At 36.3% G+C, this 15,827-nt stretch overlaps 1 long non-coding RNA gene across 2 annotated transcripts in view; it reads left to right on the forward strand.

The window, feature by feature from the left end:
- The first annotated feature begins 1,427 nt into the window (after nt 1-1,427).
- Nucleotides 1,428-15,827, forward strand: part of LOC135412731 (uncharacterized) — a 91,406-nt gene continuing 77,006 nt past the window's right edge. For both annotated transcript variants that reach the window (XR_010429923.1, XR_010429924.1), the window contains exons 1-5: nt 1,428-1,548; nt 3,098-3,208; nt 4,573-4,662; nt 5,335-5,378; nt 10,509-10,649. This is a non-coding gene — a long non-coding RNA (uncharacterized LOC135412731). The remainder of the gene's footprint in view (nt 1,549-3,097; nt 3,209-4,572; nt 4,663-5,334; nt 5,379-10,508; nt 10,650-15,827) is intronic.

Here is a 15,827-nt window from a genome sequence, read left to right on the forward strand (position 1 = left end):
CTTAAAGTGGAAAAGTACATTCTTATAATAAAAGCAAATTTAGGAGTAAATTTGTAAAAGAGGTTTTTGTACTGATTTGGTGCAAACAGAGGCAAAACACTTCAATATTTCAATAATAATCAGAAATACCTTTCCAGTTTCAAGACCTAAATATGTAATCAATTTTATCCTTAATTATGTTTCACAGCATAACCTTCTGCTGACAGACTACTCAAGGCTTATGTCAATCAGAATAATAGGTTGCACACGTTATTGATGTAGCCATCACTTCGAGGAACTGAGTTTATGGTTTTATTAGACTGTTTTCAACAGTCCCTTTCGTACAAGTTAATTCTGCAGATCTAAACAAATATAGATCATGTTCTCTCGAGATGTGCAGTCCTTTCACCTTCCTTTTAGCCATCTATGATAATCAATTAAAATCATGGAACATTCAAGCAGATGTATTGTGTTGGATGCATTAAAGATAGAAGAACGTAAGTTAAGAAAGAGCATGTATATGAGACAGGATTACACTGAGTCATTTTAGCTGATGAGTGATCCTTAAAGCTTTCCTGTAGAATTTTTGACTCCAAATCACATGGATTTTTTTCCTCAATTCAGTTTCAATACATGTCCACTAATTAAAGAACTCGATCAGGTCCTTCACAGTATGAACATCATCAGACTTTCTGTAAAATAACCTTGTTTTAAATTTGACTGAAACTGTCTTAGTTAATGTTTAAAAGTCCTTTCTTTAATATTCAAATACTAATTCAGTGCTCAATAAATTAGAAATAGTGAGACTTTGCTTTCAGTGTATTTTTTCTCTCCCCTCTGCTTTTAACCTTTCCCAGCTGTGTGCTTCTGAATAGGCATTTCCATTTTTGCATTATGGATTCATGATCCTTACCTCTGGGCTCATGTGCACACATTTCCATCCTACAGCATTTGCTATTTGCCCACAGCATATTTCTGCTATACAGAGGTGGTCAGTAATATCTAAGGGTTAGTACTCAGTAAATAAATTTTGCTCCACTGAGGTGGACAGGAGGCTGCTAAATTATGTGAGCTAAAGCTGTTGTTTGTGTTGAAAGCATGTACTGCAGTACTGGGCTGCTCAGTAAACTAAGCCCCTGGAAAGTATCAGTAGTCCTTCAAGCTCAGTTATGCAAATGGTCAGATTTATACCTGTATTTAAAGCTAAAAGATACAAAACCTAACTGGCTCTGTTGGGAACCAAGGAGACCAAGAATACAAAGCAATGACAATTCTCCTTCCCTGATTTTAGCAGTGTCTGCCAGAAGTCTCAGCTCACATGTTTTTTCTCATTTGAAATTTTGGGGTGGGGTTTGACAGGTGAGAAAAAGGTGAATATTTTTCTTTTCATTTCCATGTTTCCTATGATTAATTTTCTTCATTGGCTCTTTTTTTTTTTCCTTAGTAGCGTGGAGTAACAATGGAGTTTCTGCCTCCTAACTTTGTAGTACAAACTGGTGAATCATCACAGATCTTTCAGTGTTACCTTTAGGGAAACAAGGAACTACCTTCAAAAATCTCCTGTTATAGGTAAGTAATTTGGTTTCTTTTATCCATAAATCATTCTTTTTTAGAATATAAAATTAAAGAGTTTTCTTGACATTTACCTACCCTTACCTAGAAAGAAAACAAAACTGAAAGACACTTCTTTTATGTTTGCTGTACTAAACTTCGCATGTCTTTTCAAAGTTAGATGCATACAAGCTTTACCTTAGCTTAAAATAAAAATAAGATAAAGAAAATACAAAGCTTTCCTGTGAAGCACTCTGGAACTGAATTTCCTTCTTTGCACTTAGTCTAAAATGCTAATGAAAAGTCAAGTAGAAGACATCTGTCTCATCTGTTGAATATAAAGCTCTTGACAATTGGAATCTTCTTGTGTGATAGTCTATAGGTTTAGTTTGAACCATACTTTCTGAAGATCTGAAGTTATTTTACTTCTGAAACACAACAGGAATCATATGTAAATGTTTGAATTGCCTTCCAACTTGGTGTTGTAGCATTTTGGTGAAGTCAGTCCCACCAAAATTATTGGCAAAGCTCTATTGATGTAAAAATCCTTTAAAATTCTACATTGCATTGTTTTTATTTTGCCTACTGTTACTCCTGTTTTACAGAAGTATAGGTATTATAGGAAAGAGGTTGACAACAGTCAGAGAATGAGAAACTGTCTTGCTCTTCTACCTTGTTAGCTTCAGCAGAATAACTACAAATGCATTGGGAATAGATGCATATTGCTCACAGATTTGCTTAATATGCTTTCATCTTGTAACTCGTTCTGTTGTATTTCTGCATAACATTATTCAAATCCACCAAGGTTATTCCATAGGCATCTAATAGTAAAGTTTGCATTCAACCTGCTGCAACGTGCCCTATCTCTTATAAACACCTTATAGTTCAAAAGAGTATCTTAAGGTTTGATCCTTGCAAAAGGTTTTGTTTGAGGAATAGTAATTGGTTCAGAAGAATGAAAATGTACTCTGGCTACCAGACCTACTGGGCACATATCATATGAAGTTACATTTCTAAAAATTTATTCGATCTCAGTTTCTCAATCAAAATTCATTTGCTTTTCCTTATAGTCAAATACACGCAGCCTTTCTGATGTTTTAGTTCCTCTATTTAAAAAAGTAAGGTTTTTGAAAATGCCTTTCTATATGGTATTGCAAGCTTTCTAAATAGGTCAATTTTCATAGCTATTTTGTTGAAAATAAATCAAAACTAGTACTGAATTCAGAGAACAAAAATAGGTCTGTGTACTTGACAACTGAGAGGATAGCAAAGATCTGTGAAATGTATCAGGGGTAGTAATTGCTATTTAAGTTATTTTGCCTCTTACTAGTTAGTGGGGTTGTTTCCTACAACTGTAAAAATATTATGATAACGAGGCAAGGTAAGATTTGTGCTAAGGATGTGCTCTTTTCTTTTTCTCTAGTCATTTGATAGGTGTACTATGTTCTAAAGAACAGGCAGAACATTTTGTTTATACAGTTGTGCCTTTTTTAATAACTTGCACTGCTATTTTAGGCCTGTTCAGTACAAAATCAGACTTGTAAAATACAAATTATTTTTTTTAAAGCTCAATAAAGACAAGTTGCAGACTGCAGGATCAATGCCTTGCTATAAAGAAAACTAAGAGGGATGAAAAATTGGAGAGCAAGATGGGTGAAAGCAAAAATGAGATTGTCAGGTAGGAACATGCTCTTGGAATATTTTAATTACTAAGTGTATGTTAGTTCATAGAGTATCAACACAGTGTAAAAATAAAGTGTTTGTTCATAGTTACTTATTTCTGTCATGCTGCTTTTTCTATTGAACAGAATTTTTAATTAGCTTTGTAGGTTTTGTATGATTTGTATAGGATCTACAATGTCCATACAATGCTGATTTCAGGATATCCAGGTCATTATTTTATACTTTTGTCTGTCTTTTGGCAACATTCATGATAAAGTTTCCCAGAACATCTTCTCCAGAAATGCTAGCTTATAAATTTAAGAGTTTTATGGATCCCAAGCACAGCTGGAACATAAGGAGAACCACAAATCTGAAATTCTGCAAGTCACAGTGCGCTTTATCAAGAATAAAATTGATTTTATGTACCAATCTTTAGGAATTTTCAGCATAAGCTATTTTATTCTGCTTCAGAGATTTGTAAGGAAACTGTACTTTTCCTACATTTTGTTAAGAACACTGTAAGCACAAGTAATACTAAAAGTGAATATGGAGTTGGAGTTAAGAATAAATGAGGTCTGCACAAATTGAGACTGGTGTTTGAAACTGAGGTCTGGGGTCAGATGGAGTGGCAAGTTAGTGCCTTCCTGCTTGCTTCTGTTCTTTATAGGTAGTCATTAAGCCAAAGATGAACCACACTAGGTATAGAGTGAATGAAATTTATTTGATTTTTACTTCAGTAAAGCATGTGCATAACATGTGTTTTATTTTTACATAGCATGTTTTGGATTATGTTCTTGATGAGTTCTGGAAAAATATACAAAATAAAGAAATGTGCTGCTAAAGAAATAACTGGATATTCATAGTTTTAGAAAATGATACTGCACTAGTTCATTTAAATGCAACTAAAAAACATGTTGAAGACAGCAAGAACTGACTGTGTTCTAAGCACATGTAGCTCTGTGCGGTGTAGTTACAATTCACTACTTAGAGCTGCATCTTTGACTTGCAGCAAGAAGGCAGTGTAGCTATGTGTTTATACAAAGCTTTAAACTACCTTCTCTGGAGTCAAAAAACTTACACTATTGAGAAACCTTGCAGTTTTCCTAAGGCACTTTCTGTGAGGTTTGGATCTTAAGTTCCTAAATACACTGTGTGTGATCAATACTTGTATTACATTCCTGTGAGAGGTAAATAATTGTATTTTACCACACTGCCTTTCTGTGTTACCTTCTGCCCTTCTAGTGTGCAGTATTGCTACTGGGTGGATTCTGAATTTTCTGTATCTTTCAGGTACTGATAAATCTGGCAAATTCTTCTTCCCTTTTTAAATAATAACTTGTAACTGCAGTAGTCTATGTCTTCTCCTGTATGTGAACCCAGAGAATTGGGTTGAAACTGCCTTCAATCTTGCCTGAAAGAAGAACCTCTGAAGCACCCTGCTGCACCCTGCTGCAGAAACCTGAAGAAAAGGTACATGGATGGTGAATTTCCATTACTTTTACTCTGGATTGGTCCTTTGGTACACATGGAAGCATCACACTTTGAACTAGGTGTCACGATGCTGAGCAGTGCTCTGGTTAAATATGAGACTAGAAAACCCAAATGGGATCTGTGGCCAGGTCTCCCCTTGCAGGACTCAGCGAAGGTCTCGTTCAGCACAACTGCGAATACGGGGTTTGCTTGCTTGGTGTCTTCCACTGTTCCTGGCTGTGCCTCAGGCATTGCTGCTCCCAAGGGTGCATCTGAGCCCTGGTGAGTCCTCATTCCTCCAGCTTGGCATTGCCATGGCATAGTGTGACATGTCTGTCTGGGGAGGGGGTGGGAATACTGTTGGTCTCACTGGGTGGAACTCCGAGCATTTCACCTTTATTTGTCTAGCCTGAAAATTTTAGCTCATTGCAGCCCATCCTGTGCTTTCCTGACTAACAGTTCTCCTGATTTCAAATGAACTAGTGATCAAACAAAAGTGGGTCCTAATTACCTAGATCCCATTTTTTATCTCTGATAGAGTTTAATGGGTATGAAGTGTTACTATTGATTTCCATGGGAACAGGAAAGGGCTCGTGTTATCCAATGCATACTGAAATCCTATGACAGCTACTGGAAGGCAAAAAGACACACTAACTCTCCTTTAAATTGCAGGATGAAAATTGTGTATTAGAACAATTATGCCTCAGGGTGAATGTGTAAGTATAATGATACTGAAACTTGGCTTCTTTTCAAAATATACAAGTCTCTGACAGGTCGGTATTGAAAAGCGAGTGATTCACATACACAAAAAATAGAAGCAGAGCAAAAATGTCAAGGTGTGACAGAGGGCAAACCTAAATTACTTCCAATAAGAAAAAAAAAATATTCATTTTAAAAGAATAATTGCTGAGTCTCTTTCCAGGAATATATTTATATCATTAAAATATCATTTATGTATTAGACATAATTATAAGTTAGACAGAATAATTTTTTAAAAGGTGTAAGTATATAAAGAAGCCTCCCACTCTGCACATTTGCCACGCACAGCAACAGCTTATAGAATGGAGAGTTGGAGTTAATGGTCAGTTTTCGTACTTGAAGAAAATCACCATGGAGTCCCTTGGGGCCGTATTCATCAGTGATCTGAAAAAGAATGAGCAGTGAAGTGACACAGTTTGCTAAGTTATTCAGGATAATGAAGGCAAGGGTAATGACAAAAAAGATGCAGAAGGTGCTCACAGGGACTGAGTGGTAAAATAGCAGACTGAGATTGGTGTTGATATATGTAGCAGGATAAACGTAGGAAGAAAAATAATTGCAATTTAACATACACTTTAGGTAGTGAATTTACTGTTACACTGAGAATCTTATTCTTGAGTATTTTATGAAATTCAGCTTAATTTTCTTCTGTGGTCAACCCCCCCAAATATTTTTAGAAAAAAGAATAAAGCAGAGAGCATTGTGAGGGATTACACACAGAGCTGCTGTGTCACCTCGGTTGGCACACTGGGTGCAGACCCACTCCACACTCTCAGAACACCACAGTAAAATGTGATACTCTAGTAAAAGAGTGAAACATGGCAAGATACAGAGAGAGGTGACCAGGATAAGAAGGAGTTGGGACAGATTTTGGGCAAGTAATTGGAAAAATTCAACCATGAAAAATGGGGCAAAAGGAGTGGGAATAAAGTATATAAAGAATAAAGTAGCTGCACTCCTATGTGCCTCCAAGGACATCTTATAACTGACCAGACAAAACTACACTGGTTCACAGACCATGCCACAGTGCTTGTTTTTTGTTCATATCAGTATGAAAACGGTTCAGAAATGAACAGTATTTTGATTTTCATTGCACTTGGTTTAGGGAAACTCTGAAGTAAATATGGTATAAACTAGTCTAGAAGGGTACACTTAGCTTGTTTTGGCAATGAATGCTTTTGAAATGTCTCTTTAGCATTATGCTTAAAAGATTATTCTGGGAAGCATTGAAAAACACTTGGAGGACAACGCAGTCATTGGTCACAGCCAGCATGGTTTCACGAGGGCGAAGTCCTGATTTCCTTCTGTGACAGGGTAACCCACCTAGCTGATCCAGAAAAGCCAGCTGATGCAATCTTTTTGGACTTCAGTAAAGCTTTTGATGCTGTCTCACAGTATCCTTCTGGACAAAATGTCCAGGATAACCATGTTATGCGGTGGGTGAGCAACTGGCTCATAGGTCGGGCACAAAGAGTTATAGGGAATGGGGTAACATCAGGATGGAGTCCAGCCACTAGTGGTGTTCCACAGGGCTCCATCCTTGGCTCAGTTCTTTTCAACATCTTCATTAACGGCCTGGATGCAGGACTTGAAGGAATACTGAGTGAGTTTGACGATGACACTAAATTGGGAGAAGCTGTTGACTCCCTTAAGGGCAAAGAAGACCCACAAGAGAGACCTCAACAAATTAGAGAGATGGGCAATCACCGTGTGAATTTTAACAAGGGGAAGTGCCGGATTCTGCACCTGGGATGGGGCAACCCTGGATGTACAGATGGACTGGGGAATGAGATGGTGGAAAGCAGTGCCGTGGAAGGCACCCTGGGGGTCCTGGTCGATGGCAAGTTGAACATGAGTCAGCAGTGCCCTGGCAGCCAGGAGGGCCAACCATGTCCTAGGGGACATCAGGCAAAACATCACCAGCCAGTTGATGGAGGGGATTGTCCTGCTCTGCTCAGCACTGTGGCAGCTTCACCTGCAATATTGAGGCAGTTTTGGGCACCACAGTATAAGAAAGATATTTAAATATTAGAAAGAATCCAAAGGAGGGCCACGAGCTATATGAAGACTGGCTGAGGTCACTTGGTCTATTCAGCCTGGAGGAGATTGAAAGGAGACCCATTGTGGTCTACAACTCCCTCGTGAAGGGAAGTGGAGAGGCAGGCACTGATCCATTCACTCTCATGATAAGTGACAGGATACAAAGGAACAACATGATATTATTTCAGGGAGGTTTATGTTATATGTTAGAAAAAGGTTCTTCCCTCAGAGGGTAGTTGGGCACTGGAACAGTCTACCCAGGGCAGTGGTCACAGCACCAAGCTTGTCTGAGTTCAAGAACTGTTTGGACAATGCTCTCAGGCACATGGTGTGACTCTTGGGGTGTCCTGTGCAGGGCCGGGAGTTTGACTCAGTGGGTTCTTTCCAACTCAGTATATTCTATGATACTTAACCATTGTACCTGTCTATAGCAAAGAGGGACTGTTAACATTACTATCATACTCTGTGAATGGATGGTTATGCTTTCTACACCAGTGAGTTGGCCAGAAATCCTATTCTGCTCCAGCAGAAAATCAGATCTGGAGGAGTTCAGTGTTCTCTGATCTTTTCCACATATGAAAGGAGTATTTAAAAGTATAATGTCTTCCATTTCATCAATTTGAGGCGAAAATAATAACATCATTAAATGAATTCCTATGTAGAAAATTGCCGAAGGACTCAGGTCCCAAATGATTTGAATTTCAATATAAAATGAGAAATAGCTGCTTTTCGCCTATCGCAGCAATTTTTCCCTTCAGCTTTTCAATTCTTCCTCTGCATGTTGTATAGCTTCAAATGTACTGATATCCTGAGCATGAAAACAACCTCTTCTGGATATTTTTAATCCAAATTTTCATGAATACTCTTTTGAAGTTAGCTATTGACACACCATTTTTTTTCCAGCTTTGTGTTCCAGTCAGCCACTCTGAAATGAACAAATGGGGAAATCAGTGTTTATTCAGAATACATTGTTATTATATTATTATTTATTCATATTATGACTATTAGTATTACTTTCATTCAGCTATGTTGCCTGCTTAAACATACATTTATTAGCATGAAATCTTACATTGAATAAGATATTAATCAGCTGAGCAGTAGGGGACAATTTTGTAGATTTAGCTCACAAGTTACACATTTATGAAATTTAAGAAGTAGCAGTATGTAAAAACTACAGATGCTTGAGTCACTATCAATTAACAAACCCAGTTAACCCAGTCTATTTATTTAAAAAAAAAAATCAATTAATCTGAATAAAGCCTGTGACACAGATTCAACACAGTCACCTTTAATTTGGTGTTGAATTCACAAGCGGACTCTGCAATATCCTGAAATCAGCTTGGGGATGCTAGAGACATTTTCCACCCTCAATTGAAAACTTCAGAACCAGCCACATTAGATGTTCTAGTGAGACTGTTTAAGCTGCAGATCCTCAACAGTTTTGGTTTTCATCGAAGAAGTTTAAAAAGTCCAAATAGGGAGAAATGAATCTACTTAGTTCTGATAAACCATTGCATTGTGAACCTTTACTCTATTTATGAGGATTTGCTACCCCTTTAGTTCATATTTAATTCTCCAGCTTTCATTTTTATAATTTGTAGTTTGAAATAGTATGAAATAATTGTATGTTACAATTATTATTATATGTAAATCAATATGAAATAATTGTGTGTTAGACTAAAAAATCACTTTGAAGCTCTCCCAATCATGGAAAATTTCCCATATGATTTTTTTCAAGCTTCTGCATATTCAAACCAGCTGTTTCCAACTGAATATGATATTTAGCAACACAGAGTTTATTAAATATTCCAATTAATTCCATACTAGCTGCTAGAAGGATCCTGGATTTATTTTCCTTTTAAGTCTTCCTTCAGAAGCAGACTTCACGCTTTTCTTTACAGATAAGAACAGGCCAGGATGTTCAGATCTGGTAGCAAATGTTCAAGACCAAGGACACACATAAAACACAATACAACAGTCCCCTGGCCTGTAAGCACATGGTCAGAAGAACCACTACAGCTTGGAGAGATTCCAAGTATTACTTAAAATAAACAGCTGCCCTTATGCAGCTAAACTGACATACCAATAACCTCTGAAGAATTCCAGAACTTGAACTACAGGAGCATCACACATGAGATGAAATGGTGCTGTGGTGTTCTCCTTTAAATAAGGTACAAATTATTTAGTCACAATAGCAGAAAAAAAACATTTGTACTTTCAAAAGGCCCCCTGTGCTTCCCAGGCTGCCTAAAGGGAAATGAAGGTCACTGCTTATGTAAGGTGTGGGCTCTCAGAGACAATACCAGTAGTTTATTATGAGTGAAAAGCATACTAATTTGACCGAGGTCAGGCAGAACAGTTCATTCTTTTCTGGGAAAAAAAAAAAAAAGATTTTATTTATTATGCCACATATCACACAATTTAAATCCTTTCAGCCTTGTGCCAAGTATATTTCTCTGACCGTATTTTCTATTGTAATACTTATTTGCAGAAATTTCTGTAAGAAAAAATGCCCTTGTCTTTTTCACAGAAAGATAATCTTCACTGAAAAAAAGAAAAAAAGCCCTTCCGTGTATTAAAGAATATTTTTTCCCCTTCAGAAATTGTAAGACTAAGGCAAATATTTCCTACTATTTTACATTATTAATAATAATCAATTGGGGGGAAAAATGAAGAACTTTATTTTGTGATTCTGTAGCTCACAAATGATACTTTGTGGAATCCCAAATGCCTATTGACCTCTTCGTTTTGTCAACAGACTGAGCGTGCATACGTTGCATTGGTTCATGAGCTTACATAAATTGCACTGCATTGTGGAATGACGTGAGAGTGTGCTTTTTTAGGAACTCTAAAATAACAGAAGCAACTGTGGACCTTTAACACTTGAACAAAGAAACTATGCAGTCTTCAGTTTTTGAGTCAGCACTATGTGAATTCTAGTTTCTTGTTTTCTATACAAGTCTTTAACTTAAGAGTTATGGTGGATCTCATGAAACTAAATTATACTAAGATGAGGTTAAAAATAATTTGCTCATCCCTACACACAGATTTGCTACATCTGAGGACTAAGGACCACCAAATCAGTGTTTTGGATGTGGCAAGTGGTAACAGGAACTGGATGTGAAATCATGTCATTTGCTGGTTGTACACCTGAGGCTGCCATCTGACTTTCCAGACACTGCTTTGAGGTAGGTGTGAAGGCTCCCCTCTATGAGCAACTTCAGACCTTCTCCCCAGAGATTACTGTACATCTCTTGCTTCTCTGCACGGAGGCAGCACCAGCTCTGTGGCAGAGGTTGTGTGGTGGGAGAATGGCCACGGGGAGTCTCGTTGTTCCCTCCTGCGCTTCAATCCAGCTTCCCAGATGACTGAAATCACTAATTTTGGGGGCCTGAGGACAGGTCTTGCTGATGATAATTGTAACCCTTGCAATGCAACATCTTCTTTGGGATCTCAATTAAGACTCTGTAAACTAGGAGTTAGCTCAAAATAAGATCCCTAGCAAATTATCTCTGGGGGAAATCATCTTATTTTCCTTGAGTTTTTCCTGTGCCGGAATGCTTTCCATATTGTAAGTGAAGCTTTGTCACAGATTCCTTTTACAAGACATTTAACAATAACATAAGCTTCAGCTGAGCCCTTTTATGGCAGATATAAGGTGCTATGCATAATCTTCTTAGGAGCTTTGCATGCACTGCCTCATACAAGCAGAATAAAAATAAAAAATAATAATGTAATAAATATATTGACTTACTTGCCAAGAAAATAAAAAGTTACTACAAGCAAAAAAAGTTTACTACAGCAAATTAAATATTCTCCTAAAAAAACCCATTTAATTAACAAAACAAGATGCAGTAGTTATTATTGGTCAATTAGAGATCTAATAATTACTCCCGATTAGTTGATGAGAACAGGATAAGTAGGCAATTACCATAAAAAGCTAAAGTGCAAGTAAAATCAGCTAAAGCATATATTATGTTGAAACAAGTATGTGGTAGCTCAAATACACCATCAAGTCTTCTGTTCATCTTTTCAAGTGCACGTCAAATTAAAAAAAAAGTCATTATAGAATGATACTATAGAGCTCTTATTATAATACATAGCCAAATACGTCTATAATATATAAATACTATATTCTTAGTACAGAATAATATAGACCCTCTTTCCCCCTCACTCTTTACTTTCAGTTGTCTGGAAAAACAAAATAAAAAATGGGCTTCTAGATTGTGTCATATTTTTCTCTGTGAGAAATTTAAGCTGAAATGGGGATATATATTCTAAAAATTTTCAGATTTAAGATTTATTAGAGCTGGGGAAACAACTTTTAGAAAAATTAACATATTCAAGAATATCTGTCCTAATTCTGTTCATAAATTATTTCCAAACAGACTGATACTATGAAATTAATTCTTATTCAAAATTGCTCAAAAATAGGTTGTGCAAAGATAGACTAAATGTTCACTAACTCTTTTTATAATACTTAACTAAATCATATTACATTGTTGCTTTACTTTGATTAGATCACTGAAACATTTATAAATCTGTAAAAGGATAATCAAAGGTTTTCTAGTGCTGAGTTCTTCAGGCTATCACTGAGATTCAGGGACTAACAAATTCACCCATTAATGAAAAATAAGTTAGCAAATATATGATCAGATGTCATTGACAATAAATTAACCTTTCCCTTTGGACAGGAAAGGGTGTCTCGATTAGACAAAGTAATTTTTATAATATTTCAAATTATTTGAAGGGAGACACTGACTCTGGACTGCATTGCAGCATATTTTTTGTCACTCAGCTGCTGTAAAAAGATTACAAAATAAACTCCATCTGCTCCAAGGGATAGCTTTAAAGCATGTTCAGAAGTGAGTAAGTACTTTATACATCTTCTAAGGCTTGGTTTTCAGGGATCAGATTAGGGGTGAGAGTGGTCACAGCCAGAGTGCTTTCACAGGCGTTGGGGTCACGGTGCAGCCCACGCTCGGCAGGATTTTAGCAGCTGCCTCATTTAGATGAGGAGCACGGACTCTTCCCAGGGACTGAATTCTCCCCTGGAGAAGGGTGCCACATGAATTTCTTTGAAGGCAATACTGGCTTAAATGTCCTTATCTCCAGCCAGTTCTCCCTGGCCTTCCTGCTGCTGTAGTAGTACCACTGTTCCCGCTGCTCAGAAGTGAACTGGATAGGGAAACTGAGTCCTTAAAAATTAAAAAAAATATTTTTCTTCCTTTTTTTTTTTTTTTTTGGTCAGGGTGATCACTTGCTACTTTTTAACTATTTTTGTATTCTCTGATATAACATCTAAAAATAATGGATCTGAATATTAATTCCTATTGTTTTATTTAATCATATTTCCATTGTCATACAAATTTAAGGTATACGTGCAAGAATGTTTTCAAACTGTAGCCAAGTCTTCTTTTGAAATGAGGTTCAGCTCATTTTCTTATTTAATTATTCTCAGTTTAATTCAAATTTTCAGTATAATTATGGAGATCAAATAATGACTGTGAACCTGTGAAGTGATGGATCCTGAATTCTAATATCAGACACACCTATTGTTTTATTGTTTTTCATTCATCATGTGCAACTTATGAAAGGAGCCATTGATTATGCAGCTCTTTCAGTTCTCCAAGATGCTCATCCCTTTTTTTTCTGAAGAAGCTGCAACTTAGACCCAATATTCAATTTATTCAGTCATTACATTCCACCATGGGAATACAGAGCACTGCAGTCAAGTCCTTTATAATGATTATTGTTTTGTTGGTATAGAAGATGATGCGTTACAGATATCATTGTATTTGATACTATCATTATTTATCACCTCTTTAAATAATTATATCAAAGGGTTCTGGGGAAGTTAAACTAGTGAAAGGTCACTATTGGTTGGAACTAATTTTGTCTTCTTACCAGGAAATGAAAGGTTCTTGGGTTTTTTTCTGATGATGCTAGGGTAAAAAATCGCTCCATGATGCATTCATTACATGCAAATCAATCACATTGTGTAAGTATGCACAAACTAACTTTGTTATTATTATTATTTTATTTTTTATTTTATTTTTTAACTGAAGCATCTTTAGTTTCTAAATTTGTAGAGGTCCGAAGCGCAAACTCAAACATCTGACTCTCTTTGACTGTTATTTTGCAGTATTTGGTTTCCTGTTGTCAATAAATTTTACAATATCAGGCTATTTTCTGTTGGTTTTGTAGCTTTATTTCTTAATCATGTCTAAAGCACAAATTTGATGAAGGTAGAAATGTTTAATGGGTGACTATGAATTGAGAGTTTAGGCCTATGTTCTGTTGCATTGCAGGAATTCCTTCAATGATTGCTTAAGTTACAGACAGTAGAATCTAGCCCTGGGAATTTGGAAACTCGAGAGAATAATGTGATCTGAGTGTATGTTCTTTAGCATGGTTTACAAGCTGAAACCTTTTATCTTTGTTCTCTAGATTTTGATCTTACTTTACTGTAGCCAGTTTCCCCCATAAACTGTGGTTTGAACACAAGAACCAGAAGATTGCTGAACTTTCTGATATCTCTATTTCTTTACTGCATCTTTTTAAATCATTTTCAGAAATACTAGTGGTACAATTTTTGTTAATTCACCTTAGAGATATGGATTATCTTGCCTATAGATCATCCAGTTTTCATTCCAAATAAACAAAAAGTACATGTTCAAACATTTGTTAGAAGGGTAGTTAGTTCAGTAGACTTAGAGGTAACTTTTCAAAGCAAGGAACACACTTTTAGTGAAGAAGTCAGTGGATACAATAGTGGATTACACCAGCACTTGCTTAATTCCCCTCTCAACAAAGGCATTTCCAGCACAATAGCTCTGCAGCAAAAGTCTTTCTGGAGGAAGTTTGAGGGCATAGAACTTTCATAATAACTCTTGAAAAGGAAAAACCTTTCTCCATAAAGCTGATAGGTCTACCTGGACAGTCTCAATCTACTTTTGGCAACTAAAATTAATAGGAATAACTTTTGTATTCCTCTGGTCTTCAACTATTGGATCAGCTGGCATCCAGCATCACCATGATCCAAGGTCACCTTCTCACTCTGCTTTTATTCTGAGAAAACTTGGCTACAATGGGTGAGAGCCTGGACCAATATACACTGATATGAAAAATCAACCCTTAATTCATCAATAGTACCTAATTAAACACTAGTAATTTAAATAGATAGTAATAAGGAACATTTTCCTAATTAATGTACTGGCAAGAAAAGCCTCTCAAGGAATGCCAGGTTTATGTATTTTGAAAGCACATTACACATGTCTTTGTTAATGTGACTCTGGAGAAACTTCACATCAGAAACTACAGAAAAGCAGTCTGCGTTTTAAAATCTTTAGCCTAATGGAAGTTGGAGCACTTAGAGAAAACCAGATGGAGAAAACTGCAGGGAAGCCATGAAGAAAAGTACATTTAATTTCTCTGGTTCCAGCAATTTAGAAATATTAGAACACATTTAAAACTTCATAGTCTGAAAATCATATCCAACAATCCCAATATAACTGCTTTTCTAACCCCAAAGTTTTGTTGTTTACCTTATATTTACTAAAAGACAAAAACCCAAAGAAAACCAACCCCAACATTTATTTATTACCATGGTTGTAGAAGGGTTAATACATCACAAGAGAGATATTAAGTCTAATGATCTCCCAAGCATTATAAAGTACAGTAATTTTGCATTTTTTGATTAAGTCAATAAGTGTATTACTATGTAAGCAGTTTTCTTGACACAAATTCAATATTTCCTTGTGTAACCTGGATTTTCCATAGTGAAGACGTCCAAGTCATTGAGCGTATCTAGTGCGATGTTAGATAGAACAGTATTGATCATCATCATCAATATTATTACTGTTACTAGTAGATTAAAAATCCCATATGCTCAATTTATCCCATTATCAGTACCAATTAAGTAACTAACTTAGCAGTAACGTTCTGCTGTGTTTTAGTTTTTTAAACAGTGTCTGATCTTTACCAGTGTTTTCCCTCAAAAAATGTATGGATGTATCTATGTATGTATTCTAGTGGTTGCAGTGTTCTGGTCATTCATATAAAATTGGGAGCAGCATTCTTTCCAAATTCAGAATCCTGACACAAAAGTAAATTGTACTTGTGTGCTCTTCCACAAAAAGATGGACTTTTTGACTAATGTTGCTGCTATTCTCTGATTCCCACTGGATTTTTCTTTAGAAATCAGGTTTGTGGAGTGATAGTCATGACAGCTACAGAGTGTTCTTGGATAACTCAGAGTTTTGTAGGAAGACCTGTCAGAAGCCAGACAGGTTGAAGTATTTCACAAGCTGTCCATTTTTAGTAGAGAACTCAGGAAGTAGTAGCGATAAAATTTATGGTTGAGA

The sequence above is a fragment of the Pseudopipra pipra genome, chromosome 4, assembly GCF_036250125.1.
Source record: "Pseudopipra pipra isolate bDixPip1 chromosome 4, bDixPip1.hap1, whole genome shotgun sequence".
Classification (NCBI taxonomy): Eukaryota; Metazoa; Chordata; class Aves; order Passeriformes; family Pipridae; genus Pseudopipra; species Pseudopipra pipra.